Below are 19,924 nucleotides of genomic sequence, written 5' to 3' on the forward strand. Positions count from 1 at the left end.
TAGTCTTCTCCTGGACTTAAGCCGTCCCCCACTGAACTCTTCTCTGAAGTCCCACTGTCAAGCTGTCCCTCTGAAGTCAAGCTCCTTCTTTCTGATGTCTGGCTGCTTCTCTTCTCTCCTTCTCTGCTGTTCCATAGACAGTGGAGTCTGGGGGTTTTATTGGTACAGGATGGGGGATTGGGCAGGGTGGTTTTGGAAAAGGCAACATTTGGGCAGGAATGCTTTTTTCACGTTGGTCTGTGGGTCCAGGCTTGAAGGTGGGGCTTCACCAGGGACCCTTCTCTGCCTAGTATTTCCCTGCCTCCTGTCCATATCATTAGCTGTGGGCTTATCATATATCATCTGTATCTTGTGGAGGTACATTCTTTCTATACCTAATTTATTGGGAGTTTAACATCATAAAAAGATGCAATATTTTGTCAAGTGTTTTTTAGGCATCTATTCAGATGACTGTCAGGTTTTGTCCTTAATTTTGTTAATGTGGTGTATCACATTTATTGATTTCCCTATGTTAAACCATATTTATGTAGCTGCCCAATGGGTTCACTTTGCTTGCTGCCTAGACAGAGCCGATTTATCAAGACAGGGGAATTGCAATGAAGAAAGAGTAATTAACACAGAGCCAGCTGCTCGGGAGACTGGAGTTTTATTATTACTCAAATCAGTCTCCCTGAGCATTTGGGGATCAGAGTTTTTAAAGATAATTTGGTGGGTAGGGGCTTGGGAAGTAAGGAGTGCTGATTGGTCAGGTTAGAGATGGAATCATAACTTTGAAGTGAACTTTTCTTGCTGTTTTCTCCTCCTGCCAGGGGATGGCAGAACTGGTTAAGCCAAATTACTGGTCTAGGTGGTGTCCACTGATCCATCCAGTGCAGGATCTGCAAAATATCTCAAGCACTGACCTTAGGCTTTACAACAGTGATGTTATCCCCAAAAGCAATTTGGGGAGCTTCAGACTTTTGGAACCAGAGGCTGCATGACTCCTGAACCATAATTTCTAATCTTGTAGCTAATTTGTGACTCCTGCAAAGGTAGACTTGGTCTCCAGGCAAGAAGAGAGTCTTTTTGGGAAAGGGCTATTATCAGTTTTGTTTCAGAGTCAAACCATGAACTGAATTCCTTTCCAGTTAGTTCAGCCTATGCCTAGGAATGAACAAGGACAGCTTAAAGGTTAGAAGCAGGATAGAGTCTGTTAGGTCTGATCTCTTTCACTGTCATAATTTCCTCAGTTATAATGTTTGCAAAGGTGTTGACTTCCATCTCAGGGATAAATCCACTTGACCGTGGTGAATGATCTTTATAATGTGCTATTGAATTCAGTTTGCTAATATTTTGCTTAGCATTTTTGTATCTATGTACATCAGGGATATCGGCCTGTATTTTTTTTTTTTCTTGTAGTGTCCTTGTCTACCTTTGACACCAAGGTCATGCAAGCCTCACAAAATGAGTCTGGGAGTACTCTCTCTTCTTCAGTTTTTCTGGAAGAGTTTCAGGACTGGTATTAGTTTTGCCTTAAATGTTTAGCAGAGTTCAGCAGTAAAGCCACCGGGTCCTGGGATATTCTTTGATGGGAGAACTTTTATTACTGATTCAATCTCTTTTATTGTTATTGTTCTGCTCAGATTTTTAATTTCTTCATGATTCAGTCTTGGTAGGTTGTATGTTTCTTGAAATTTATCCATTTCTTTCAGGTTATTCAATGTGTTGGCATGTAACTGTTTATAGTAATATCTTAATATTCTTTGTTTTTGTGGTATCAGTTGTAAGGTCTCTTCTTTCACTTCTGGTTTTATTTATTTGAGTCCTCTCTCTTTTTTTCTTAGCCTGGCTAAAAATTTTTTCTGTTGTGTTTATCTTTTCAAAATATTACCACTTTTAGTTTTATTGATCTTTTCTATTGTTTGTCTAGTCTCTTTTATTTATTTCTGCTCTAGTCGTTATTATTTTCTTTCTTCTACTAAATTTGGGCTTAATTTTTTTCCTACTTCCTTGAGGTATAACATTAGGTTGGTTTATTTGAGATCTTTCTTTTTTGATGTACGTTTTTATTGCTACAACCTTCCTTGTTAGAACTGCTTTTGCTACATCTCATAAGTGTTGGTATGCTGTGTTTCCATTTGTCTCAAGATATATGTAAAGTTCATTTTTAATTTCCATTTTAATCCACTGGTTGTTCAGGAGTACGTTGTTTAATTTCCATATATTTGTAAATTTTCCAAAATTCCTTCCATTATTGATTTCTAGTTTCATACTATTGTTGTCAGAAAAGATATGTTTTCAATCTTAAATTTGTTAAGACTTGTTTCATGGGCTAACATACAATCTATCCTGAAGAATGTTCTGTATATACTTGAGAAGAATGTGTATTCTGATGATGCTGGATGGAATGTTACATATGTCTGTTAGGTCCATTTGGCTTAAAATGTAATTAAAGTCCAATGTTTCCTTACTGATTTTTCTATCCAAACGATCTGTCCATTCTTGAAAATAGAGTATTGAAGTCCTCTACTATTATTATATTGTAGTCCATCCCTCCTTTCAGATCTATTAATATATGCTTTATATGCTTTATATCTTTAGGTGCTCTTGTGCACATATATATATGTATATTAGGTGCATATACACAAACACATACAATTATTATATCTTCTTGATTAATTAACCACATTATTAGTATATAGTGACCTTCTTTGTTGATTTTTACAGTGTTTTGCTTAAAGTTTATTTTATCTAATATAAATATAGCTACTCCTGATCTTTCTTGGTTTCTATTTGAGTGAGGTTTCTTTTCTATCCCTTCACTTCCAAACTATGAGTGAGTCTCTTGCAGGCAACATATAGCTGTGTCTTTCTTTTAAAACTATCCATCCAGCCACTATATTATCTTTTGATTGAAAAATTTAATTGACTTATATTTGAGATGATTATTGGTAGATAAAAACTTACTAATGCCTTTTTAGTTATATTTTTCTGTTTTTTTGTAGATCCTTTGCCTCTGTCTTCCTCTCTTTCTGTCTTCCTTTGTGATTAAATAATTTTCTATAGTGGGATCCTTTGATTCCTTACCATTTGTCTTTTTTTTTTTAATCTATTATAGGCTTTTGCTTTGTGGTTGCCACGAGGCTTACATAAGCCAACTTTCTGCTCTGGTCTATTCATCCTTCTGATTTCAACACCTCTTCTGTCTACATGAACCCTAGCCCAATCACAAGAGACAAATAATGGGAGGGAGTGATAAGACACAGTGTATTTGCTTGGGGCAAAGGAAAGAACCAAGCACTATGATTTCAAGCATCTCTATTACTCTCACTCCATTTCCCATAGTTGCCTCATTTTCTTCATATGTCACCAGTCTCCATATTGGTAGATACAAGGAACATTTTAATACTTACTCATATCTCAGCTAATTGTGTTCACAAGATGCTTCCAACACTGTGATATTTAATCTAATTAATAGGTGTAAGCCCTATTTTTATTTTCTCTTGTCTTGTCTTGCTTTTGTTCTGTCAATCGAGTTACTTACTATATAGAAAGTAACTGAAATAACTGCAGCTTATTCTTCTCTAGCTCATATATCCCGATGTCATTTGTCTTGCTGTTGCTCTTTCACGTCATTTATTTCAAGAATTATGTGAACATCCACAAGTGTTAAATTAAAAATACACACACCCTTGTAACAGGGAGTTATCATTTGCATAAAACACTGCCACCTGACAGCCTCGTAAGCCATTACGGACAGGACAAGACTTAAACATGAAGTTCTAGACTGCTTTGGCATACACAGCAGGTGTCTCCTGGAAAACTCACTGTCAGTCAAAAATACTACAGTTTGGGTCATGCCTGAAATGCACAAAAGGATAATTTTTTTTTCAACAAACTGGTAGTAAGTTATTTTCTACAATTAAAAATGCTTATAGAAATATTAATTACTTGCAAAGGTAGCTCCAAGTTTAAATTGCGGCAATATTTTCTTAAGCAGGTTCTAGTTAAGTGACAGCTCGGCTCTCCACAGGAGTGGCCCTTAAATCACATGATCCTTCTTACAAGATAACCGGATAATGGGTGAAAGTTCAATTCAAGCTTAGTCAATAGAATTCTCTCCAAGTGGCTTGGTAATCGAAATAACTTCATCTCTCAAAGACAGGGACACTCAGTCAATTAGCCCTGATAGTCCGAACAGGAAGGAAATATAGACTGAAGCCTGCCATTTTGGGCCAACCAAGATAGAACCATGTGCATGGGTGTCACCTGAGAGAGCAGAAAAAAGCAGTTTGGCAGCAACAATGTAAGGGGTGAGGAAGATGCCAGAGCTCCTTACCCAAGCTCACCTGCCCTGACTATATTTAGAATCCAAAAAATACACTTTTATTCTAACCATAAATCCTGCATTACTTGTGCAGTCACCCTGGCTCGTATGCATTCAATGATGCATTGGATGATGCTTTAGACAGTGAAACACAAACACCCAGTGGTCTCTTATCCACTCATCCTTCTTGACACTAGAAACCTCTCCCAGGCAGCCAGCTTCACTCAATCTGCCTTCTTTTTTCCTTTCTTTCTAATTTACCAGCTGTTCGTAAATGGCCTCTGGAGAAGCCTCCAGTGACACACTGCCAATTATCTTCTATGAAGAAGCCCAAGTCCTCATGATGGGAATTTCCAAATCTTAGTGCACTCATGCCTTAGTTCTAATTAACAGAATTATAAAGTTCAAGGGAACTTTATGTGAAAGGACCATATGGCCCAAAATTTACAAGGTAATCCTGACATCAAATATTCTGTTTAATTTGTAATTAATCTATTCTCATTTTGTTTCAGAAAATGTTTTCCTTCAGGCTATGCATGGTGGTTCACACCTGTAATCCTAGCACTTTGGGAGGCCAAGGCAGGAGGATTGTTTGAGCCCAGGAGTTCAGAACCAGCCTGAACAACATGTCAAGACCCCACCTGTACAAAAAATAAGAATAATTTTCAGGTGTGGTGGTGCACACCTGTGGTCCCAGCTACTCGGGAGGCTGAGGCAAGAGTGATATGGTTTGGCTGTGTCCCCACCCAAATCTCATCTTGAATTCCCCTGTGTTATGGGAAGACCCAGTAGGAGGTAAGTGAATCATGAGGGCAAGTCCTTCCCATGCTGATTTCGTGATAATGAATAAGTTTCATGAGATCTGATGGCTTTAAAAAGAGGAGTTCCCCTGCACAAGTTCTCTCTCTGCCAGCTGCCGTCCAAGTGAGATGTGACTTGTTCCTCCTTGCCTTCCTCCATGATTGTGAGGCTTCTCCGGCCAAGTGGAACTGTGAGTCCAATTAAAACTCTTTCTTCTGTAAATTTCTCAGTCTTGGGTATATCTTTATCAGCAGCATGAAAAGAGGTGAATACAAAGAGGATCACTTTGGCCTGGGAGGTTGAGGCTGCAGTGAACCATGATTGCACCACTAAACTCCAGCCAGTGTGACAGGGCAAGACCCTGTCTAAATAAAGTTCCCCTTCCGTCTTCTAGGGATCCAAGAGTAAGTGTGGACCCAGTGGCTAATCTCAAGATGTTTACAGTCTAGTGGAAGGTTAAAGAAGTACACGTTAGTCAGGATTCTTGGGGTTACAAATGACAGAAACTCACCTAAACCAGGCTGGACGAAGAGAGGAACCCATTGGCTCAAGGAATCCAAAGATAGTTTAAAGAATCAATCTGACAAAAATGCAAGAACTCAAGGAATCAGAACCAACCCGGTTCTCCATCCGGATTCTTCCTCTGCATACACCAGTGAGGTTTAGTTTATTGATGAATAAAATGGGAGGATAATGTCTACCTTAGAATTTTGGGGTAAAGATTACATTTTAAACACCTTGGGGAAGTGCTGAGAATCATGCAGGGTAGGAGCTCAATAAATGTCCCTATTTTCTCTTATAGATGTTCCACAGTACTTTTAAAACACTAAGCACCGAAATGCAGCAAATCCCAAGAACAAAGAAATTGTTACCACACATGCTTTAGGTAGGATGAAATGGAAAATGGAAAACTGAAGAAAAGGGGAGAAACAGAGATAAAGAGACTTTTAAGTAATTAGGGAGAATCTTCCAGGCATCTTCCAGTCCGACAGAGCCATTCTTTCTTCACAAAACCAAACAGGTATATTCAACTCTTCCCCCTCCCAGTAACGTTGCAGGAAATTATCTTGAAGAAAGTGTTATCAAAAACGAAACCACACTTCCTAAATTTCCAATAGTTACATAATAGGCAAAATATTAAAATGGAATACATAGAGCTAGAAAAATAGGAATACATTTATAATGCCTATGGATCTGACTTAGAAAATTTTTATAGATTCAAGAATGAATTTGGAATCACTTGAGACTGAGAACTTTCTGGAATTAGCATATGAAAAATAAGCAAGCATTCCGAAATCAGGCAGCATGGACTGATGCTGATTAGTACCTTAGGAGTAGAAACACTCATGAAGATGAACATGGATACAAAAGGGCCCAGGACAAAACTGCCTTCACCAACCCTGGCTAACGACTCACCAGTAACCAGATGAAGAGAGACCTGAAGGAAATAATGTGAAATGATCAAAAATACATTTTTTAAAAACTGCCAAAGGTGCTAATTAGAATATTTTAAAAACAACTGCAAAGTCTATGTGAAAACAGCATATTATGTAATATAAACTTATACACACAGAGAAAGCCGTTTAAATGGAATATGCTAAAATATTAACAATGGTCTGTTTGTCGGGCAGCACTACAGGCAACTTGGTCTTCATTTCTTTTTTGTAATGAATATGTATTACTCTTATTAAAAAATGATTTTAGTAGACAATTCTCAAAAGAAGACATACAAATCACCAAAAAAATATGAAAAATTCTCAATGTCACTAATGATCAGAGAAATGCAAATCAAAACCATAATGCAATATGACCTTTCTCTTGCAAGAATGCCCATAATCAAAACATCAAAAAACAGTAGATGTTGGCACGGATGCGGTAATCAAGGATCACTTCTACACTGCTGGTGGGAACGTAAACTAGTACAGCCACTATGGAAAACAGTGTGGCGATTCCTTAAAGGACTGAGAGTAGAGCTATCATTTGATCCAGCAATCCCACTACTGGGTATCTACCCAGAGGAAAGAAGTTGTTACATGAAAAAGGAACGTGCACACGCATGTTTATAGCAGCACAGTTCACAACTGCAAAATCATGGGACCAACCCAAATGCCCATCAGTTAATGAGTGGATAAGGAAACTGCGGTGTATATATATATATATACACACACACACACACACAATGGAATACTACTCAACTACAAAAAGAAATGAATTAACAGCACCTGCAGCAACCTGGGTGAGACTGGAGACTATTAATCTAAGTGAAGTAACTGAAGAATGGAAAACCCAACACCATATGTTCTCACTGACATGTGGAAGCTAAGCTATGAGGACTCAAAGACATAAGAATGATACTATGGACTTTGGGGCTTGTGGGGAAAAGTGGGAGAGGGCAAGGGATAAAAGACTACAAATAGGGTGCAGGGTATACTGGTGGGGTGATGGGTGCAGCAAAATCTCACAAATTGCCAACAAAGAACTTGGTTGGCTGGGCACAGTGCCTCAAGCCTGTAATCCCAGCACTTTGGGAGGCCAAGGCAAGTGGATCACCTGAGGTCAGGAGTTCAAGGCCAGCCTGGCCAACATGGTAAAATCCCAATTTTACAAAAATAAGAAAAATGAGCAGTGCATGGTTGTGGGTGCCTGTAACCGCAGCTACTTGGGAGGCTGAGGCAAGATACTCTCTTGAACCTGGGTGGTAGAGGTTGCAGTGAGCCAAGATTGTGCCATTGAATTCCAGTCTGAGTGACAAGAGTGAAACTCTGTCTCAATAAAAGGAAAAACAATAACTTAGTCATGTAACCAAATATCATCTGTACCCCAATAATCTGTGGAAAAAATTAAAAATTAAAAAATATAAAAGCTCTAAGGGAGGGAGTCAAAAAATAAAATTATAAGGGAGATAATCAAAAATAAAATAAGGGCTGGGCGCGGTGGCTCACACCTGTAATCCCAGCGCTTTGGGAGGCCGAGGAGGGTGGATCACGCGGTCAAGAGATCAAGACCATCTCGGTCAACATGTTGAAACCCCGTCTCTACTAAAAATACAAAAAATCAGCTGGGCACGGTGGCGTGTGCCTATAATCCCAGCTACTCAGGAGGCTGAGGCAGGAGAATTGCCTGAACCCAGGAGGCAAAGGTTGCGGTGAACCGAGATCACACCATTGCACTCCAGCCTGGGTAACGAGAACGAAACTCCATCTCAAAAAAAAAAAATAATAAAATAAATAAATAAATAAAAAGCATACAGTAAAAGTAATGGGATGTCCCTTCTAATAGTAGGTTATAAAACAACTTCCATCTTGAAGTTTTTCTTACTTTCTGGCTTTCAGGGAAGCCAGATAACACTTTGTGAGCTACCTTTTGAAGAGGTCCATGTGGCAAGGAACTGAGAGAATCCTGTGATCAACAGCCAGCAGGCAGCTGGACCCTGGTAACAGCTACATGAATGAGTTTGGAAAAAGACACTCACCCATCCAAGCCTTTAGATGAAAATCCCAATCTTTGCTGATAGCTTGACTAAAATTTCAAGAGATAATTTGAGCCAGAAAAAACCCAACTAAGGACCAGACGCAGTGGCTCATGCCTGTAATCCCAGCACTTTGGGAGGCTGAGGTGGGTGGATCACCAGAGGTCAGGAGTTTGAGACCAGCTTGGCCAATATTGTGAAACTTCATCTTTACTAAAAATACAAAAATTAGTTGGGCATGGGGGCATGTGCCTGTAATTCCAGCTACTTGAGAGGCAGAGACAGGAGACTTGCTTGAACCAGAGAGGTGGAGGTTGCCGTGAGCCAAGATTGTCACTGCATTCCAGCCTGGGCAACAGAGTGAGACTCTGTCTCAAAAAAGGAAAACTAAGCTGTGCCCAGATTCTTGACCCAAAGAAATTATAAGATAATAAATGTTTGCTATTTCAGATTGCTAAAACACCAAAACCAAAACCAAAGAAAACAAAACGGTTTTAGGAAAATGTTTTAAAATGACTTCTGTGATTGCTAAGAGAGGGATGTGGAAAATCGACTGAAGTTTCAAGAAAAGTACCCAGAGCATAAATTCAATGGCACCACAGTATAACTAACACTTACTGGGTGTTCCAGTGGCCAGGCACAGTGTACGGGACTCAATGTAGGGAAGCAGCACATTTCGTCTTCACAACAACCCCACAGGCTGATGCTATGACTCCCCCCTATGTCATAAAAGGATAAAGTGAGGCACAGAAAAGGGAGTGATGTGCTCAAGGTCACCCACCTGGGCAGAGGCACAGCCAGGACATGTACTCAAGCCAATCAGACCCCAGAGAACACACCCTCTAAACCTCTAGGAGCCCATCAGTTCACATGAGATGTTCCATTAAAACAATTGGAAAAATTGGCCGGGCGTGGTGACTCACACCTGTAACCCCAGCATTCTGGGAGGCGAAGGTAGCTGGATCACAAGGTCTGGAGTTTGAGACCAGCCTAGCCAACATGGTGAAACCACTTCTCTACAAAAAAATACAAAAATTAGCTGGACATGGTGGTGGGCGCCTGTAATCCCAGCTACTTGGGAGGCTGAAGAGGAGAATCACTTGAAACTGGAAGGCAGAGGTGGCAGTGAGCCCAGATTGCACCATTGCACTCCAGCCTGGGTGAAAGAGTGAAACTCAGTCTCATAAGAAACTATTGCAAAAATCACTCGTTCAATTCTCATACAAGTCCTGGGGCAGGTAGAGAAGCTATGTCTCAGAGAAGTCAGGTTCCCAGTCCATACTCACACAGCTGGTAGGGGCACAGCACCCACGCAGCCCTCCTTTTTCTACACGGTGGCCACAACCCACACCACCAGGAGAGGTGGGATTCCAACTGTGCTCTTCCCACCCAGGACCAGGGCTTGCATCCAGGAAATTCAATAGCCCGTTCAACAGCTGTTCATAAAGCACTGCCCTGGGGGCTGATCATCAGGGATCCAAATGCAGAACTTTGTCAATGTTTCTCTTTCAAGGGGCACACATTCTGTTGGGGTACATATGGCACACACAGTCACAAGGCGATATGACAGTGAGGTGATGATTGTGATGATGGCAGGTGTGAGGTTTACAGTCTTCCATGGAAGACCCAGGAGAGTGCCCAAGAAGCCCAGACAGTAAGAAAAGAAGCCTGTTAGCCTGTGGCGAGCCAGCAACAAAGACTGATTCTCTTGTTGAATTGAAGACGGTACCTTGAGCGTCTGTAACCAGAGCACGGGGAAGAGATTCAGCTTCGCATGGAAGGTGAACCCAGAGGTGCGCTCTTCCTTGCTTTACCTCCCGTCCTCCCCTGTAATCCAGTTAGCACACTGTTGATTTTAGTTTTGTTGGTCAGTAAGTGCATTTTAGTTATGGGACATATGTGCGTAATGCTATGCTGAGTGCAAGCATGGGAGCCAACCTTCTTGCTGATGTTCAGACTCCTCTTTCCTGACCTCGCGTTCTAGAAGGGCTGACTACAGCTGTTGCTCGGTGGTATTGAGTCGGATCTGTGGTCAGCCCACAGGATACTGATTCAGGCAGGTACAGAAGCAAGAATGAGGACACTGGGAGCTGGGTTCCTAATTTCAATTCTGTTCCTGACTATGTTTTCTCCCCTCCCTATACCTTTTACTCCCTTTTCAAAATAAGTGGTCTTGAATATTGGACCAGATGCAGTGCTGCAATGCTGCATTTAATGCACTTTTATTCATCCAGGAAGCTTTGAAATGTGCCCAGAAATACAGCAGCAGACAAACTTAAAAGGTCCAGAACCCAGAACCTAGAGAAGCAAACTAAATCTGAGCAAGGGCAGTCGTTGGTCAGGGGTAGGTACCAGGCTTTGCAAGTGTGCCGGTGGGGTCACCGCCCCATACAACACCCTGTAGACCACACAGGTGTGAACCAACTGAGTCCTTGGCCATTCTTCCAACTGGCACATCGGATGCAGATCTGCCCAATAAGCCACGTGTTTTCCTCACTGTGTCACCTCTCCCTTTAGACTTCTCAAACATGGATGCCTGCTAGAAACAGAACTGCCTGTTATTGTATCTTTGGGAAATTCAAAATTACTGAAGATTGTGGACGCATCAACACTGTAACACAGACCACCCACACAAAAACAGGAGGTAGAAGATAAAGTTTTGTCCTCAGTGAAGCTCTTCCCTGTTCCCCAAACTCTAAGAAAACTTTCTCACGCCAGTGTCTGATGTGCGGCTGGTCTTCTTCTCAGGACGCTGTCTTTGTTTTGCCCTGGGGTTGTTTCTGTGTCTGCCTCACCAGCGGCTCTCTACCACTTCCCATTGAGGACCCGTGGAGCCCTTCTGAGCCAATCCAGACTTCGGTTCTACTGGCTCTGGACGCAACATCAGAACCCTCAGTCACTTTCACAGGCAGACAGAGCCAGTGAGCCAGAACCGGCATGGAAATAACTCAATCTGTTGCCATCCTGAGTCTAGACAAGGAGCCAGGGAAAGCCTCTTACTTACTTTGCTTTTCTCTCCCTTGGGGCACAGGAAATGGTCTCAACACTATTCATTTACCTGCCTTTGCCTTAGGTTCTCACCTGCATTCGAATAAAAAAAGAAGCCAAATCCTCTTACCAAAAGCAAACAGAGCTTGGGAATGCTCTAATCCAAATGTCATAATCTCTCTGAGAAGAGAGCATACAGAGAGATTTGACAGGGCACCGACTCCGCCTTTCCCCTTGCTCACTTTATTCCTGCAGGACAGGAGGAGCTGCTCTCTCCAGAGGGTGAGGAAGGAGGTGCCAGCCGGCTTCTCCAACAGGTCAGTGTGGTCACCTTGTGGGAAACCTTTGCCAGAAGTCCACCTTCACAGACATCTGATCCTATAGCACTGTGGGTCCCCCAAAAGTTCTGGATGTGAACAGTGGGGGCTCCTGTTTATCCTCCGGGGTAAACCCACCAGGGGTTTTCAAAGCAGTGCTTCAGCAGTACCTGATGCCACCTCATTTCTATAGGGATGAAGGATATGGGGAAGCCCAGGACCATATAATGGGTGTGAATTCCTACTGGGAAATCCTTTTTCTTCTAGATGTAAAATATCCAAAAGTGACTACGTGATCCACTTCTAATAGACATTTATGAAACAACCTATGCACTGAACTTACAGATGGCGGCTATTGGTCTCAGAGAATCAGAATCGCCTGGAAGGTAAAGATGGGGGCAGAAGAGGCTTACGGTTTTTAAAATAGTTTTGAGCACTGAAGAGTTGATTCCATTAAACTGCTGAGTCTAATAAAAGGAAATTCCCTTCAAAAAGAAGGAACACAAGTATTTATATGAAAGGAGAAAAAATACATCCCTCAGGAACTAAGCAATAAACACATGTAAAAATGTGATAAGGAGACATTAAAAAAATCACCGCATTACATTCAGCTAGTTTCAATGACTTCAGTACTACAAAAGCAAGAACAAATCCATGGATCAAGCACTAATCCTGGGCTGCCAGTGCACCCCAAGTTCCAACTAGCAAAGCCAGAGTGCTGTCTCAAGAGGCAGTGTCTGCAGCCCGAGGATTCATGTCCACTCAGTGTGTTGAGATGGTCTGGCTGTCCTTCACAGTTAGAGGTCACCTGGTTCTAGTGGTTTAGCAGACAGAGCCCCTGGGAACTGTCAGCCCTGATGCCAGAAGTGGGGAGCTGCTGTGACCAGATATGAGGTCGAACAGGCAGAGATGCAGAGTATGAGCAAGATTGGGTTTGGAAACCAGAGCCTAGGGACCGCTGTGAGGGCAGAGCCAGCAGAGCCATCAGGCAGGAGTCCAGGGAAGCTGAGAGGCTTGCCAGCCAGGCCACGGTACCTGCTGGGGTGGTATTTAGTTATGGCAGGATCTTTCCAGAAGGCATACTTCACCCACCCTACCCCCAGACCTACTGCCTCTGATCTTAAAGAAACCTGACTCCACACCCAGGACCTGAAAGGGGCCACACAGAGGAGGATCTGCCAGCTGGCTCTCCATGTAGGGTGGGAGCAGCTGACACAGGGACTGCTCTGAGGAGGAGCACAGAGGCCCACAGCCAGTCCAGACGCCCAGTGGTCCAGGGCAGTGAGAGGAAGTTGGTGCAGCCACGACCCCTATCACTTGAGACCAGTGGTTTACAACTGGAGACAATTTAGCCACCCCTTTTTCCCACCCCCCAGGGATATTTAACAACATCTGGAGGCATGTATGGTTGTCACAGCTGGGAGGCACAAGCAGCCTCTGGCGGCTACAGGCCAGGATGCAGCTAACATCTTACAATGCTCAGGATGGCCCCCACCACAAGAGGATCCAGCCCCACATATCAATAGTGCTGAGACGAGGAGGCTTACCTCAGACCAACCAGTAGGTCATGAAATATTTCAAATGCAAAAAGGTGCTGCAGCTCACACACGGCTGGTACATCGCTGGAAGTCTCTGCCTTCTTAGAATTTCTTCCTTGAATTCCAGATGTCCCATAAAGCTGCACAAATGCCCCAGTTCTCAATCACACTGTGAAAAAGGTGATCTGGAGGGTCTCCACACCTGGCTGGCTGCTTCCGTTTCACCCATCTGTTTCCATACACGTGCTCCTTTGTGGGTGGAGATACCCTGAAGAAAACCAGTTTAGGAGAAATGAATTGTTCCCTCCCCTTGCAATGAAAAAAGAAAGCTGCCACTTGACTAAACAGGGGTCATTACCCTTTGAAAGATTATCTTCCCTTTTGTCTGATTCAAACTAGCCATTTTTCATGTAAAATACAAGCTAACCAGGGATATTACACTTCTACTCTTTTATAATACAGATTAGAAAGATGAAGAGAAATCTGCCATAAACAATAGAAAAAGCCATTATTCAGATGAAGAGCAGCCTGCAGGAGGGCCAGTTTGCTGGAGATGCAAGCCCTATAAGCTGCAGGTGGCTCAAGAGCAATAATTCTCAGGCTGGGCTACACAACAGATTCACCTGAAAAGCTTCAGAAGAACCTGTCAAAGCTCAGGCCACACCCCTGAACAATTATATCAGAACCTCTAACACAAAGACTGGGCGCTCAATAGCTTGCACGAGAACCCCTGGCTGGCTTGTCACAGCTCAGCCTGCTGGCCTGCCCCAGGGTATCCACTCTGTAGGTGAGGTTGGAGCCTAGTAAGTTGCATTTCTAAGAGTTCTCTGGTGCTGGCCAGGCACGGTGGCTCACACCTATAATCCCAGCACTTCGGGAGGCCGAGGCAGGTGGATCATCAAGTCAGGAGTTCAAGACCAGCCTGGCTAATATGGTGAAATTCCGTCTCTACTAAAAATAAAACCATTAGTCAGACATGGTGGTGCGCACCTGTAATCCCAGCTACTTGGGAGGCTGAGGCAGGAGAATCACTGGAACTCAGGAGGTGGAGTTTGCAGTGAGTTGAGATTGTGCCATTGCATACCAGCCTGGCCAATAGAGCAAGACTCCATCTCAAACAAAAAAAGTTCTATGGTGCCTCTTGTGCTGCTGGTCTGGGAACCTCACTTTGAGACCTACTGCTCTCAGGGAGAGATCCAGGTGTTACAGGAATGGGTTCCTGATCCAGACCCCAAGAGAGGGTTCTTGGATCTTTCACAAGAAAGAATTCAGGGCAAGTCCATAAAGTGCAAGCAAGTTTATTAGGAAAGTAAAGGAATAAATCTCCACAGACAGAGCGGCCCTGAGGGCTGCCGGGTGCCCATTTCTATGATTATGTCTTGATGATGTGTTAAACAAGGGGTGGATAATTCACACCTTCCCTTTTAGATGATATGGGGTAACTTCCTGATGTTGCCATGGCATTTGTAAACTGGCACGGTGCTGGTGGGAGGGTGGCAGAGGACGAATAGAGGTCACTCTCGTCGCCATCTTGGTTTTGATGGGTTTTGGTTTTGGTGGGTTTTATCAGCAAGGTCTTCATGACCTGTATCTTGTGCTGACCTCCTATCTTATCCTGTGACTTAGAATACCTTAACCGTCTGGGAATGCAGCCCAGTAGGTCTCAGCTTCATTTTACCCAGCTCCTATTTAAGATGGAGTTGCTCTGGGTTACATGCCTCCTCAGGGAGATGGATTTGAGGTTTCCTCCTTTTTCCTTGTTTGGTGGTCCTATGATTTGTGGAAAAAAAGAATTGTGGGGCCCCAAAATCACTAAGCTAAAGGGAAAACTCAAGCTGAGAACTGCTGAAGGCAAACCTGCCTCCCATTCTCTTCAAAGTTGCCCCTCTCTCACTGAAATAAACACATATCTGACTTCGGCCTTTGGAGAGGCTAGTCAGAAACTCAAAAGAATGCAACCATTTGTCTCTTAACTACCTAATGTAAGGTCTTTTAGTCTAACTGGCTGCACCATAGTCCATACCCTAAGTCAAGCCATGGAGACCCCCATGACCTGCCCATACACCTCTGGATGGCCTCCTGGAATTAGAAAGTCTGAGGTAACTGGAAACCACAAAAGGAAAAGAATGACCAACCATTGCAGTGCCTAGTTAACTTTGAGACATACTTCTATTGTTCCTTACTCCCGGCTCAGCTGATAAGGCAACTGGACTTTGTAATTGACCTTGCTCAACTGATAGGTCAACCTCGTGACTCCAGACCCTACAACCCCCTCCCAGCTTGCAAAAACCTCCCTGAACTTTCCACTGCCTACCCCAAACCTATAAAACCAACTCCTATCCCACCACGCTCCGCTGACTCTCTTTTCAGACTCAGCCCACCCACACCCAGGGGAATAAGCACCCATGTTGCTCATATAAAGCCTGTTTAGGGGGTCTCTTCATTCAGAGCATGCGTTTTAACACCTATGACCTGGAAACCCCCTCCCTGCTTCCAATCATCCCACCTTTCCAGACCAAGCCAATGTTCATCTTACATATGCTGATTGATTTACCATGTCTCCCTAAAATGTATAAAACAAAACTGAGTTCTGACCACCTTGGGCACACATCGTCAGGACCTTCTGAGGCTGTGTCACAGGCATGTGTGCTCCATCTTGGCAAAATAAACTTTCCGAATTAACTGAGACCTGTCTTAGATATTTTGGGTTCACAGATTAAACCTCTTTCTCTGCTGCAACCCAGTGTCTTTATGTATTGCCTTGCTCTGTATATTGGGCAATGTACACATTATCGTTACAAAGTAACATCATACATAAGGTGAGGTAACTGATAGCAACAGCACTGGGGCCGGCACAAGAGCAGATGTTTGAATTTTAGTGGTAAGATACTTGTTTATTAGGAAAAAGGACTACTGATCTATGGCTCTGATCATCTTAAAGAGATGTTACAGAAGTGGCACAGTTTGTGAAATACAGATATAATGCAAAGATCTGTGCATTCCTGACCAGGTGCACTTGCTGAACCTCAGTTTCCCGAGCTACAAAATTGCAGGCTGAGATCTCTTTCAAGATCCTTTCCACTCTCATGTTCAACAATACATGTGTGTACTGAGATGTTAAAATAACCAACTTTTTTGAAAGCAAGCTATGCTTGTTTTAAACACATTGGGAAATTCAAAGGGACATCAGTAGTTATTTTAAAATGATATTACTGATGATTTAAGTTTCTTCTTTATTCTTTCATATAATTTTGCAAAAAGTGATATGTAGTACTTTTATAAATCAGAAAAATATTAACTACGGCAAACACACATACAAATACAGGAATATCAGTGTCCAAGATAAACAGAAACAAATAATATGAGAAGGCCACAGATGATTTGGGATTGCTAATGAAGTTCTTCTCCAAGCAATATCACAAATTGATAAAATGTGCAAATATCAATGCCTGAAGATTCAATAAGATGCTGAAAGAAATGAGTTGATTCTATTTTCTAGAATACAGAATTGGTTTTTCTCTTGCCTTGAAGTCTCAAATTATACTGTGTTATGTCTTTCCCACCAGCACTTTTGCCAGGCTGTAAATGTGACCAAAACTCAAAGCACACAACGCTACAATTTAAATAGTGTTTTGGAGTAAAATAAAAACTAAACAGAGACTACCATGTCTGGCCATGACAGAGTAACTGGTGTCAGATGTACCTTCTTGCTGTAAATAGCTGTTATGTACTAAATGTTTGTGCCCCAACCTCAAACCTCATGGGTGGAAGCCCTAATCACCAATGTGATGGTATATAGACACAAGACCTTAGGGATGTGATTAGCATTAGATGAGTTCATGAGGGTGGGGCCCTGACTGATAGGATAAGAGCCCTTAAAATAACAGATACCACAGGGTTTGCTCCCTTCCACACACATACACAAAGAGGAGGTCACCACCTACAAGTCCAGAAAAGAGGATAAAAAAACCTATCTTGCTGATATCTTGATCTTAGACTTTCTAGCTTCCAGAGCTGCAAAAAATAAATTTGTATTGTTTAAGCTGTGCGGTTTACAGTATTTTGTTATAGCAGTTTTGTTACAGACTAAGATAAGAGCTAACTATAAAACTGAGCAAAATGTATGTGGCAACTGACTTGAGACAAGAGGGCAAGAGGCAGTGCAGGAGAGTAGTCCATGAGAGACAAGAAACACACCAGGTAAGCCGCACGTTTTCTAGGAGCAATTTCCAGAATTCAATATGGGAAGTGAAGTCCAAACCCAGAATGATGATCCTGCTGGGCTGAGAAGTTGGGGTTCCAAGACAATTAAAAGTTGTGGGGAATATGCAAGGAGAGAGGACGTGATACATGGGAACTCCCCTCTGGTCCTTCAGCAACAGCTGGACTCAGCATAGACAGAATAAGACTGTGAAATTCAGCAAAAAGCTAGAAGATGAATGAGATGCCAGAGGTCACACAGTGCCGAGCATCTAATTATTGGAAAAAAGGTTACAAACAGGGAAAGGGGCAAAATCAGAATGTACCCCATTATGCTAAATTGGAATTGCAGTGGTCATTATGCACTCATGCACATAGGCATGTATGTGTGTGTGTGTGTGTGTGTGTGTGTCTATGCACAAATACACATATATACACACACACAGAATAGCTATAAAAATAAATATATTGGCATACCTATGTGCTTGAAGTATATGTATTTGTGTGTTTATGTAAATGTATATGCACGCATGAATTTCTTAGCTCTGTCCACCAAGAAGATCTAGAATCGGTGACCTACTAATAGCAATGAGCATATCTGCTGTTTAGATTTTGGCTTCTACATACCGTTCTCCACTAAAAAGAACAAAAAATCCTAGGATGGTCTCAGGGATGGGACGGGTAACACACAAAATAAAACTGTGGCATCATATTATTCCAGAAAGCAAGAAATTGCTCAAAGAATGATGGGGACTGACTGGGCACAGAGGCTCATGCCTGTCATCCCAGCACTTTGGGAGGCCAAGGCAGGCAGATCATGAGGTCAGGAGTTCAAAGCCATCCTGGCCAACATGGTAAAACCCCATCTCTACTAAAAGTAAAAAATTTAGCTGTCCATGGTGGCATGTACTTGTAATCCCAGCTACTTGGGAGGCTGGGGCAAGAGAATCTCTTGAACCCAGGAGGCAGAGGTTGCAGTGAGCTGAGACTGTGCCGCTGCACTCCAGCCTGGCAACAGAGCAAGGCTCCATCTCAAATGAATCAACGAATGAATGAATGAATGGGACATATCATGAACACATAGGAGCCACCCAGACAAAGCTTTCAGTGATTAAGTCTGTGACAATCTGAGCATTAAAATCAATAATATTAGTAATGGTTAGTAACTCATCAAATAAGGATACATGAGTCCATAAATAAGTAGATAAATACGTAAACAAGGAGAAAAGAAAAGCTCTTCCCTTCTGCTGAATGCCAGCTAATAAATATACAGGCCTTAGGGGAGTCAGAGAATCATCACTGAGTACTAAAACTAGTCGATAAAAAGTCGGAGGTGGTACGGGATATTTACACAGTCTCAAGGCATCTCCCTTCACATTGCCTATTAGTCACGAAGGAAAACAGTAAGTTTACAGAGGGAAAGTTGGCAGATTCTGTCTTTGCCAAGTGATCAAACTTAATGTCACACATATTGAGACAAACGAATATCATGTGCCTTCTGATACGATGTGCTGTGAAAGGCACAGTACTGTTTCTTGTGTATTTCTGCTAAAACTGCTGAATCTGAATCTGAACGTGGGGAAATATCAAACAAAGCCCGCCACAAAATAACCTCAAAAATGTCTAAGGTCAAGGAAATGACAGAAAGGCCAAGAAACTGCTCAGATTAAAGGAGACTAAAGAGACATGGAAACTAAATGCAGGAGGAGTGGTTCAGAACTGGGTCCAGGCCTTGGGAAAAAAAACTACAAAGGACATGGCAGGAATGATTAAAATCTAAACATGGACTAGGGTTTAGATGAGAGTGTTATATCAATGGCAAATGTCCTGAATTTGTTGATAGTATCGTGATGCTGTGAGAGAACGTCTTGCTCTTACAAAATGCACACTGAAGAATTTAGGGATGAAAGGGAGTCATGACTTCAACTTACTCTCATATGGCTCAGAAAAATATTGTCAACAGAGAGGTCATGACAAATCAAATGAGAATAAAATGTAACCAATTAGTGAATCTGGGTAAGAAGATACTGGATAATTTTTGTATAGTTTTCTGCTACTTTAAAGTCTGAAACTATTCAAACTAATGAGTTACAAGAGAACTTGTCATCACTGGAAGGATCAAGGGCATCCCTCAAAAACATGATTCAGCCTTCCAGTGTCATCCTCTAAGCTAGGATCTCTAACCCCCTGATCATGGACCAGTACCAGTCTGTGGCCCGTTAGGAACCAGGCTGCACAGCAGGTGGTGAGTGATGGGCAAGCAAACAAGGCTTTATTTGTATTTAAGTCACTCCCCAGAGCTCAC

At 42.4% G+C, this 19,924-nt stretch overlaps 1 protein-coding gene across 2 annotated transcripts in view; it reads right to left on the bottom strand.

Moving 5' to 3' along the window:
- The window catches only part of C12H10orf90 (chromosome 12 C10orf90 homolog), a 268,251-nt gene extending 254,564 nt beyond the window's left edge, over positions 1-13,687 (bottom strand). The window contains exon 1 of one of the 2 annotated variants that reach the window (XM_078346754.1): positions 13,429-13,687. The gene's annotated coding sequence lies outside the window, so the exon portion shown is untranslated. The remainder of the gene's footprint in view (positions 1-13,428) is intronic. The other variant, XM_078346757.1, reaches the window with a different exon arrangement.
- Between the last annotated feature and the right edge of the window lie 6,237 nt (positions 13,688-19,924).

Source organism: Callithrix jacchus, chromosome 12, assembly GCF_049354715.1.
Source record: "Callithrix jacchus isolate 240 chromosome 12, calJac240_pri, whole genome shotgun sequence".
NCBI lineage: Eukaryota > Metazoa > Chordata > Mammalia > Primates > Cebidae > Callithrix > Callithrix jacchus.